Source organism: Coregonus lavaretus, assembly GCF_964263955.1.
Source record: "Coregonus lavaretus genome assembly, chromosome: 5".
Lineage (NCBI taxonomy): Eukaryota > Metazoa > Chordata > Actinopteri > Salmoniformes > Salmonidae > Coregonus > Coregonus lavaretus.
In genome coordinates this window covers 60,041,722-60,053,891 of record NC_139992.1, presented here as the reverse complement: position 1 = coordinate 60,053,891, position 12,170 = coordinate 60,041,722, and positions in this window count along the sequence as shown.

Here is a 12,170-nt window from a genome sequence, read left to right as displayed (position 1 = left end):
CCTCACTCTGTCACTCAGAAACTTATTCCAGTGTCTGCCTGCCAGCTGAAAATCATTGCCAGTGTGTGTGTGTGTGTGTGTGTGTGTGTGTGTGTGTGTGTGTGTGTGTGTGTGTGTGTGTGTAGGTAACCTGCCCCTCCCCCTCCGAAGCTTAGGCTACTGTAGCCTACTGATGTTACAAGCGTGATTTTTATATTAGGGAGAGATTTTTAATTAGAGAAGAATATGTTAACGTTTTCAATGCTAGTTACGGATACTATAGTTATCACCTTTCACATTGGATTTATTAACTACAAAAAGGTAAGATGTGTTTTTAATTCTGGTGCCACTCTGCACACAAGCTTGTTAGCTAGCTAGCTATGGTTCAACGTTAAGCCAACTCTCAGAAGTTCAAAGATATTCAAAGTTCCTCCATAGAAGCCGCTTCTCCGTAGGTATAATTATGTGGGCCTAATTCAGATAATGCATGTCATAACAATGCCCAGCACTTCAAACCAAGCCTCCTCCTCCACCCTTTCTCGCTCTCTCCCCTCACGCAAAGCTGCTCTATCTGTACTGACTTGTGAAGTAATTTAATGTCGAGCTAATAAAAAATCTATATATTTCAGAGGTTTAAAAAGGAACAGAAAGGAACGATATAAACTAGTACTTTCTTTGGGTTCAAACCGGTTTAGAACTTTATTTTGCAGCTCGGAACAGTGAAACGGAACAAAAATAAATAAATGGTTCTGTTCAGAACAAAATGATTGGAAAATAATTTAGGTTCCAACCCCTGCTAAATACACATTCCTGATTTTAAATTGGATTTTAAATTGAATACCAGTACAAATATGAATGGAAGAAGGTAGCAAACCACTATGGCCTTGCTAATTACAATATGCTTCAATAAAAGCCGTATTTGAATAGGAAGAAAATAACTATGGTATTGTATAAAATAAAAAATTTATAATATTATATTTTGACCTTGGGACCAGGACATTGCAAAAACACTTTCAGGTCTACCGGAACAGAGGTTTGAAATAAGTTTGCCAGGAGTGATGAGAAAAAAACATGTCACACACTTCCTGGATTTTTCTCAGAAAATAGCTACCTATACAGAAACATGATGCAGAAGCCACACTTCATGTCAACTTCAATTTCATGCACACAATTTAAAAAGTTTTCTGCCAGATAAAGGTGCCAAGAACATAAGATGTGTCAGTTGTCAGGCTATTGTTGAATATCTAATCTTTCAGCAAACTACAGTACAGTGAAGGGTGTTTAAAGCATTTTTTCAAAGTATTCTGCTGCTATTAAAATAACAAGACATATAGCAGAAACTGTTCATAGGGGCAGTTCTGTAATAGTGTAAAAGTGTATGGGTGATTCTGCAACTTCGGGGACTTTGGGTCTGCAAGCTTTCATAAATTAAAACTTATTGAAACACCATTTTACTAGTATTATAATTGTCTTTGATTTGTCTAGAAACAATATCTGATAATGGCTGCGATCGTACTATTCAGGAATTTATATATTTTTTCATTTTTCTCAGACAGCTATAGACAAATGTCATTTCCATCACGTCATTAAACATCCATTTTGGTTTAAAATGAAATATTATACAATTAATTTATAACACATTGTTTTATACATTTGTACATTAAGCTGGTTCCACCATTGGGGTGCCAGGACAGAGAAGAGCTTGGACTGGGCTGAGCGGGAGCTGCACTCCCGTAGGGGTGGGAGGGCCAAGAGACCTGAGGTGGCAGAACGGAGTGCTCGGGTTGGGGTGTATTGAGCATAGCCTGAAGGTAGGGAGGGGCAGTTCCTCTTGCTGTTCCGTAGGTAAGCACCATGGTCTTGTAGTGGATGCGAGCTTCAACTGGAAGCCAGTGGAGTGTGCAGAAGAGCAGGGTGACATGAGAGAACTTGGGAAGGTTGAAAACCAGGCGGGCTGCTGCGTTCTGGATAAGTTGCAGGGGTTTGATGGCACAAGCGGGGAGCCCAGCCAACAGTAGTCCAGACGGGAGATGACAAGTGCCTGGATTAGGACCTGTGCCGCTTCCTGTGTGAGGTAGGGTCGTACTCTATGGATGTTGTAGAGCCTGCAGGAGCGGGTCACTGCTTTGATGTTTGCAGAGAACAACAGGGTGTTGTCCAGGGTCACGCCAAGGTTCTTTGCACTCTGGGAGGGTGACACTGTGGAGTTGTCAACAGTGATGGAGAGGTCTTTGAGCGGGCAGGCCTTCCCGGGGAGGAAGAGCAGTTCCGTCTTGTCGAGGTTGAGCTTGAGGTGGTGGGCTGACATCCAAGTTGAGCTATCTGCCAGGCACGCAGAGATGCGTGTCGCCATCTGGGTGTCAGAAGGGGGGAAGGAGAAAAGTAGTTGATTGTCATCCGCATAGCAATGATAGGAGAGACCATATGAGGATATGACGGCGCCGAGTGACTTGGTGTATAGAGAGAAGAGGAGAGGGCCTAGAACCGAGACCTGGGGGACACTAGTAGTGAGAGTACGTGGTGCAGACACAGATCCTCTCCACATCACCTGGTAGGAGTGGCCTACCAGGTAGGATGCAATCCAAGAGTGTGCAAAGCCTGAGACACCCAGCCCTGAGAGGGTGGAGAGGAGGATCTGATGGATCACGGTGTCAAAGGCAGCGGCTAGATCTAGGAGGATGAGAACAGAGGAGAGAGTCAGCTTTGGCAGTGCGGAAAGCCTCCGTGACATAGAGAAGCGCTGTCTCGGTTGAGTGACCCGACTTGAATATCGTTCTGAGAGAGATAACGTGAAAGTTGATCAGAGACAGCACACTCAAATGTTCTGGAAAAAGAAAGAAAGAAGGGATACAGGTCTATAGTTTTTGACGTCAGATGAGTCTAGTGTTGGTTCCTTGAGGAGGGGAGTAGCTCGGGCCATTTTGCACTCAGAGGGGACGCGGCCAGTGGTCAGGGATGAGTTGATGAGGGAAGTGAGGAATGGGAGAAGGTCTCCAGAGATGGTCTGAAGAAGGGAGGAGGGGATGGGGTCGAGCGGGCAGGTTGAGGCCAGACCTCACTAGTAGCAGGATGTCATCTGGAGAGAGAGGGGAGAAAGAGGTCAAGGCGTAGGGTAGTTCTGTGTGAGTGAGACCAGTGGACTCTAGGCTGAGTGAATGAGTAGCGGATGTCGTCAACCTTTTTTTCAAAGCGGTTGACAAGGTCGTCTGCAGAGAGGGAGGAGGGAGGGGGAGGGGGTGGGGGTGGAGGATTAAGGAGGGAGGAGAAGGTGGAGCTAGTTGTGGTCTAGTTCTGTCTTTTTGCTAGCTAGGGCCATCTACTTTAAGTGCTGCCTGTTTTCCCAGTTGCCTACTTGGTGTGTAAACTGCTGACTGCTCATACTTTTCAGATAGTTGTTGACACATCAACCAGAATCAAGAGGCAGGTCAATTTGTGACTTGTTTTGGTAATCAGTGGCTGTATTGGGGGGTGAGTGGTTTCACCTCTCCTAGGCAATCAGCAATTAGTACAGGTAGGTGTGCTCTCCACCTCTGCTAGGCAATTAGCAATTATTCTTAGTTCTTCAGTCTCCCCTGGTTTCTCAGCGGCAGCTGTAAGCGGCGGTCGTGTCACAAAACTAAGACCGTCGCCAAAACAAAGACCGTTCTGCGGAGATATTCAAGGAAAGAGAGGAGGGCTTCACACCACTCGCTCACTTGAGTATCTTACCTAGTTATTTACAGATTATCTAATTTTGCTATTTTGTAGCTTTGTCAACTATGTGTCTGTTTTCTATATCTGCTCGCACCTCTCCCTGTAGGCTTTACAGACGCTCCCCACCCCTTGGCTGCAATCCTTCTAATTTTGTGTACCCTGCACACACAACCCATGTGGAATTCCGGGTCTCTGGCAGAGTTTGGAACTGCCAATCTGTAGTCAAGATTTCATCTCAGCCTATGCTACCCTTCAGTCCCTTGACCTTTTGGCCCTGATGGACACATGGATCAACCCAGAGAACACTGCTACTCCAGCTGCTCTTTCTTCATCTGACTATGTTTTCTCTCATAGTCTGAGAGCATCTGATCGTCGCGGTGGTGGCACAGGTCTACTCATTTCTCCTAAATAGAGATTTTCTCTTTTCTCCCTCTCTCTCACCTGTCCATCTCCTCATTTGAATTCCAATACTGTCACTGTCACTTGTACACTCAAGTTTAACATTATTGTCATCCATCGTCCACTAGGTGCCCTTAAAGAGTTCCTCAATGAGCTTGACACCTTGATAAGCTCAACCTCCCGACATCTGTCTTCGATTCAGAGATCTGGCCGTGTGGTGCCAGGACAACAACCTCTCCCTCAACGTGACCAAGACAAAGGAGATGATTGTGGACTACAGGAAAAAAAAGAGGACTGAGCACGCCCCCATTCTCATCGACGGGGCTGTAGTGGAACAGGTTGAGAGCTTCAAGTTCCTTGGTGTCCACATCACCAACGAACTATCATGGTCCAAACACACCAAGACAGTCGTGAAGAGGGCACGACAAAGCCTATTCCCCCTCAGGAGACTAAAAAGATTTGGCATGGGTCCTCAGATCCTCAAAAAATTCTACAGCTGCACCATCGAGAGCATCCTGACTGGTTGCATCACCGCCTGGTATGGCAACTGCTTGGCCTCTGACCGCAAGGCACTACAGAGGGTAGTGCGTACGGCCCAGTACATCACTGGGGCAAAGCTCCCTGCCATCCAGGACCTCTATACCAGGCGGTGTCAGAGGAAGGCCCTCAAAATTGTCATAGACTCCAGCCACCCTAGTCATAGACTGTTCTCTCTGCTAACGCACGGCAAGCGGTACCGGAGTGCCAAGTCTAGGTCCAAAAGACTTCTCAACAGCTTCTACCCCCAAGCCATAAGACTCCTGAACAGCTAATCATGGCTACCCGGACTATTTGCACTGCCCCCCCACCCCATCCTTTTTACGCTGCTGCTACTCTGTTAAGTATTTATGCATAGTCACTTTAACTCTACCCACATGTACATATTACCTCAACTACCTCAACTAGCCGGTGCCCCCGCACATTGACTATGCAACGGTACCCCCCTGTATATATAGCCTCCCTACTGTCACTTTATTTTACTGTATATATAGCCTCCCTACTGTCACTTTATGTCACTTTATTTTACTTCTGCTCTTTTTTTCTCAACACTTTTTTGTTGTTGTTTTATTCTTACTTTTTTTGTTTAAAATAAATGCACTGTTGGTTAAGGGCTGTAAGTAAGCATTTCACTGTACACTGTATTTCTCAGCTTTCCGTAAAGCTTTATCAAGTTTGACATTTGTCATGCAAAGATCTCTATGTTTTTGAGTGACCTCTTCCAACCTTTTTCCTTCCAGCAAGTATAAGACTTCTCATTCCTGTTGCAGACAATGAGGAAGGGGTATCAGGGCGTGCATCAGGGGCAGGTAAGTTAGGGGCAGGTATGTTGGCCTCATGTTCTGGCTGCAAATATTATGGTGACTGAGGTGGTGTGTTGCCTTATAGGTAGGTCTCCATTGCAACTGTTCTCTTTAAAGTCTGTTTTCTATTCCGTTGGTTGCATTTCCATTGCCTTCTCTTGCTTCTTTGTTCTCGCTTTGTAAGCTCAGAGATACATTTCACTTACCCCTTCTCTTTTTTCTTCCAGTATCTCTCCCTGTCTTTTTGCAGATGTTCCTGGTATCGTATAGGGAAGAAATAAAAATTATACTTACGTTTTCAACTTGTGCACACCTTGGGGCATTTTCTAGATTCAATTTAAAACATGATTAAATAAGCAAAAAAAACAGCATGCATTGGCTAGTATTACAGCTAGCATATAGTTTACACTAAATACATAAAATATACAATTTTTTCAAAATCCGACCACAAATTAAAGAAATTATAGCCTGTTTGGAAATGACTGACAATAAAAATATTCTCAACACAAGCAATATTTACCTAGATTTTTCATCAACTTCTGGACATAAGATCTGGAACAACTGTCTGCTGCAGCCATATGTGTCAGTGTCACAATAAGTTTCCATGGTAACGAAGTTAACATTCTCTTGAAAAAACTTTAATGAGGAATTTGCCCTGAGTGGTGGAAATGGCATCACTACCAAAGGACAGGTATATTTTGTGTAAACAATATAAAAGGGCATACTCACATATTGATATAGATTTTATTTAATTGACTCTTTCTCTAGTAGATAACATTAATGTGTAATTATTCATGTTTTCTCATAGAAAAACATAGTAGAAGCTCAAGTCTGGGATAGGGACAAGGGCAAAACCGTGAAATGGAGGTATAAAATGCATCTGAAAAGTAGCTAAAACACTTGAGAGAGGTGTTTAAAAATTCTGGGGTGATTGTACTGTGAAGTTAACATATCAAATAATAAAAACATATATTTTTTAAATAAAGTCCCCCAAATTGACCAGGAGGACATAGAAGCACCGTAGTTGCAGAATCACCCATATACAACGTAGTACAGTGTATACAACGTATGTCTTGGTTTTGACTCCGGTCTCGAGACTACATATTGAGTGTCTCGGTCTTGTCTCGGTGTCGGATACACAAGTACTCGGTCTTGACTTGCTCTCCGACAGTAAGGACTCGTAATTTTTTCGAGACCAGCGGAGTAAAAAAACTCATCATTATCAGCTTCCATTCAGTCAGCGCATAAAACCGTTTTGCCAGGCCAAAGATATACACAACTTTCTTGAAACATGAATATCTTAAGTCTTTATATATTTTATAGACATGTTTGCGCAGTGGCGAACCTATAGGCCTTCAGTGTGTGACAGTGTCGTGGCTCTGAAAGGACAGCAACCATAATACCAGCGCACTCATGTAGGAGACTACACTTTTTGTAAAACACAAAGGGCCAGTGGTGTAATGGAGTGTATACGCAGGTATAAACCATATACCCACTTTTTTTTCAGTGGGCATTGCATATACTCACTTCTTAATCCCTACTGGTGCATATCAAAGTAGTGTAGTGAAGGTATACGACTTATCAATGATGTAGTACAATAGAGAAATCATGCACAAAGTAGCCTACACAATCGCAAAGCCCGTGAAATATGTTCACATGCACCCCGCACACATAGCCTAGTTTCAGCGGAATATCATCTGCAGGCAGCAAGAATGTGCAGCTCTCAACTGGTTTTGGTATGGAGCAGCTCACAGAAGATAGTCCCCTGTAGCTCAGTTGGTAGAGCATGGTGCTTGCAACGCCAGGGTTGTGGGTTCATTTCCCAAGGGGGGCCAGTATGAAAATGTATGCACTCACTAACTGTAAGTCGCTCTGGATAAGAGTGTCTGCTAAATGACTAAAATGTAAAAGAATGACATGGGTAGCCGGTAGGGCAGGCAAGACGTTTCAACTTATGATATTTACCAGTAAATGCACACTAAGGCAACAATGTGTATGCAAACCAGGTATTGAAAAAGTTGAGTTTGAATTGTTGGTTAGTAGGCTATTTGTGATGTGCAATTGTCATCATGCGCTGTTTGCATCAGGGGCGTATATATGGATGGGCCTGGTCCACCCACCCATTGGGGAGCCAGGCCCTGACAGGCCCATCCAATGAGATTGATGTGGTTTAAGTATTGTTGTGGACTTAGACGTCACATTCTTGTATATATATATTTTTTTTAAAGTGTGATTTTGAGAGTGAAAATCTGAAAGATCTATAGGAAAACATAAACAGGATTTTTCATACAGGGTGCCTTTCCTTCGCTGGGCGGGCTGTTTGGGAACTTTTTGACAAAAATACAAAAACACAACCATTAAGCATTTCCCAATCGAAATTTACAACTATTACTTCCCATTACAAAAAACATTTCACATTTAGTACAAAGTAACCGGTGACCTAAAGTTTAAAGTGGAACTGACAGCGTTTTAACTACTTTGCAAATATGAAACAAACAGACAATCATAATGAGTAAAAAATATCAACGTTCCATGACGTACACTAAGGCATTGTTGGCTGTCGTGACGTGACTTACTTTAATGTATTGACTGTTATTTATTGAATCATCTAACTATGTTTAATTGTCACTCGATTAAATTAATCATGTAACAATTTACTCATTATGAATTTGGGGCACCACGGAAGAAGTTGTTTAACGAGTTACCATCTCCCAAATTAAACTCTTAGATAAATATATGTTATATATCGATAAGTCACTTATTAAATAATTATCTCTTATCAGTCTCATTCTGAACGTCGCATAATCCTTGAACCTGCAAGAACCCTAACCTTATTGATGAATCAGCAATACACAAATTGGCTTATTTATTTATTTACTAACTAAATAAATAATAACACACACACACACACACAGGTTATTGATTACTAACGTAATGCAATGAAAACAGGTCCCTAATGGACTGGACTAACAATAGCATGAATGCTTGGGTAGAAGGAGGGTTGGCTGATTCAGAGAGAGGGGGGGAAAGGAGGAGACAAAGGAATTCACCTATTGGACATTTGTAAACTACGCTCACGGAAATACAAATGTTTAGCAGCCGCTCATTCGGATTAGAAATGCAACATGTATTTACGTGTAGCTGTCCTCGATAGTTGAGTTGATGATGTAGGACTCTGGTTTGCCCACCAGAGATCCCAATGTCCTTGGTAGAGTTTCTGGTCATAGTGGTGGTTAGAATGGATACTTCAGCGTACCCTGTAGTTCTAGGGTTGATCTGTTAGAATAGATACTTCAGATGTACCAACAGTGGTCTGAGAGGGATTGTCCTTCTCAACTCGTGTCTTTAGTGAAAGTTCTCTAGACGACTATACATGCCAGCTGCAGACTGAGATAAGGTCTAGTGCGTTGTCTTCTTCACCTCATGTAGAGGTTGAGAGTTTCAGAGTTTCACCAATTTGCCATATTCAGCTCGCGCTGCATGTCGGCTGGTCTGTAGAGTTTAACCATTTTGTAACGTTTAGCTCACGCTTCATGTCTGCTGGTCTATAGCGTGTCAACCATTTTAAGCCATGGGGCTTCCTGGTCTAACCATTTTAAGCCGTGTAGCTTCAGCTTCACGCTTCCTGGTCTGGTAGAAATTCAACCATTTGCAACATCCGGCTTATATCATAATCTGTTTGGTCTGAGGTGAATTTCATCACGAGGGGTTTTATACTTGAGAAAAGAGGGAGTTTCATCATGTTTGTGCTCATCTGGGCGTGGCCACTGACTGAGAACAAATCAATATGGAAAACAATAATCTCATGTAGAACGCTAAAATCACATTATCTTCACAAAAGTATTATTATACTTAATTATTTGTTTTATACAACAATTAGATGCAAAACTCTTAACTGGGAAGTGTACACCCCCAGAGATAGTTATGTTGTTCCACCATCTTTAATGACATCACAACATAGTAACGAATTTGACATGATTGTTCTTTAAGTCCCCACCGACCATTTCACACATTATTTGAAGTAGGAATATTGTTTCATTATCCACTTTTGGATGTTGGAGTCTTGGCGGGAAGACTTCCTTTGTTCCACAGGGAAATTCCCTCTCCCAATACTGCATGGCACAGAAAATAATGTTTCTGCAAGGAATTTACGACCGGTCATAAAACTGGTCACCAGGAAAGGGGGTGTTCAAGCCTTTGCCTAGCAGGCATCTTTAATCCTCAACCCATGAGGGCAAGTCATGTCAGTCTCCCTCTGGTGGTTCAATCTTGGTATTATTATGCAAGTTGCAACCCACCATAAAAATGACCATGGGATGTCCTGGTTGTGGATCATTGTTGCGGTCCCCCTCTGGTGGTTTACCTTGGGAGGATCTCTGCAAGTTGCAGGCCACCACAAGAATGGCCAAGGGATATCCTGGTTGGGGATCGTCGTTCCGGTCCCTCTCTGGTGGTTTACCCTGGTAGGCTTTCTTCCAACGGAGCAGTCCACCACAAGAATGGGCAGTGGGTGTCCGTGTTGGGACCCGTCGTCTGGTCATCCAGGCTGGTAGATCTGGGCAGTTGTTAACAACGCACACATACACTCACGAAATACATAATTACATTTATTTCCCAAATGAGCGGCATTGTGGCACTAACTGATGGCACTATCCTAAGTTAATAACTACATGATAAGTCTACAGCTGTAAGGCACTAGCTTCGGACAGTCTAAAGGAATGACCTATAGACTTCTGGGGAGAAACTGGTGAGTACGGTAGCTGTAGAATCAAAGGCCTCAGGATACATTTTCAACATTACAGAGGCTGGTGTTTTGCTTGGACCCTTAAGTGATCCTAGCATAAATCCTCATTGAATGTTCTGTTGTACATGTGCGTTTATGCTTACACAAGCGCGCATGCCAAAGGAAAGAAAACCAGGTATCCCGGTAGGCTGCAACCTATTCAGAATGAGTCTGACGTAATCAGATGATTTTCATGTCAATGCCTGGAGGTAAGTAAGAATTGGTGTTGAGGGAACCTGTAGTGGTTTTACTACAGGTGACGGTGTCTTACTCCATTGTAGTGGCGATAGGTATGAAGGTGTCTATTTCATAGCTATGTTATCCCCGGAGGAGCTAACCTCATGACGGAAGTACTCTATAAGCACTGAACCAGTCGTACGCGGTGTGATCATGGTGATCATGGTCCTAATCCAGGCACTTGTCATCTCCCGTCTGGATTACTGCAACTCGCTGTTGGCTGGGCTCCCTGCCTGTGCCATTAAACCCCTACAACTTATCCAGAACGCTGCAGCCCGTCTGGTGTTCAACCTTCCCAAGTTATCTCATGTCACCTACCTCCTCCGCACACTCCACTGGCTTCCAGTTGAGGCTCACATCTACTACAAGACCATGGTGCTTGCCTACGGAGCTGTGAGGGGAACGGCACCTCCTTACCTTCAGGCTCTGATCAGACCCTACACCCAAACGAGGGCACTACGTTCATCCACCTCTGGCCTGCTAGCTCCCCTACCTCTATGGAAGCACAGTTCCCGCTCAGCCCAGTCAAAGCTATTCGCTGCTCTGGCACCCCAATGGTGGAACAAGCTCCCCCACCACGCCAGGTCAGCGGAGTCACTGACCACCTTCCGGAGACACTTGAAACCCTACCTCTTTAAGGAATACCTGGAATAATATAAAGTAATCCTTCTTCCCCCACCCCCCATTTAAAAAAAATAAAATTAAAAAAAGTGGTTGTCCCACTGGCTTATCAAGTCGCTCTGGATAAGAGCATCTGCTAAATGATGTAAATGTAAATGACTTCTAATAACTTTCCTCCTGAATGGAGGGTTCTATTTATTTGTGGCATGTGTGTTAACCATCAGAAGAGTGTTTTGGGAGATTCCCTTCCACGTGTTGCAATCTGAGTGACTACTAACTCCTCTGTCACTGTTAAGGGCAATTTGACTTGTTAGGTCTTTAACCTTCTTAGTGATTGTAGCTGGACTGAGTATTTATTTCAGACACGCGAGTGTCGCACTTGCTCCGTTCAGCCTCATACTTATCTGACATGGTTTGCAGGTAGAGGGCTTGAGTACGGAGCGAGAGATTCAGTGATGAGATTTCCTCCGCTTGCTTAGAAATCAATATTTCCATCTTCATCACCTGAATTCTCACATCATTAATTTGGTCAGCGACTTCAATGAGTTTCGTTGATTTGTCATCCAACTTGGTCATTGTGTTCATTAACTGATCGTCTTTGTGTGCAGCATTTGGACTAGAACATTATTGCTTTGAGTAACGTTCATCCTAACTGCATGTATGTTATCAAATAGCGCACTCCTGTTTATAGATAAGTTCAGATCAGATTTATCTAGTTTGGTGTGGACTTCGTCGTATTTAGTGTTTGCTAAATCGAGTTGTTCTTGTAGAAGACGATTTTGTTGAAGAGTTTGAGCTCGTTCATCATCATAAGTTTTCGCAATTACTTTAAATTGTTCCGTTTTCAAACGCAGTTCCTCGGTTAACAGAATGTTTTCCTCATCTGCTTTTGTCATTAGTTTCCCGGTTCTCTCCACCTGTTCCTTCATATCAACCATTTCTTGCTCGTGCTTCAGCTGTGTACTGCGGTATTGGACTGATGCCAATCTCTGATGGCAATACATGAGGGCTAAACTGGAGAGAACCTTTACAAGGCCTGCGCCCGATGGTTGTTTTTGTAGAGCGTTTGTCGCAATTTCTTCCGCTAATGGCATAGATAGTGTTGGTATTGCTGCTGA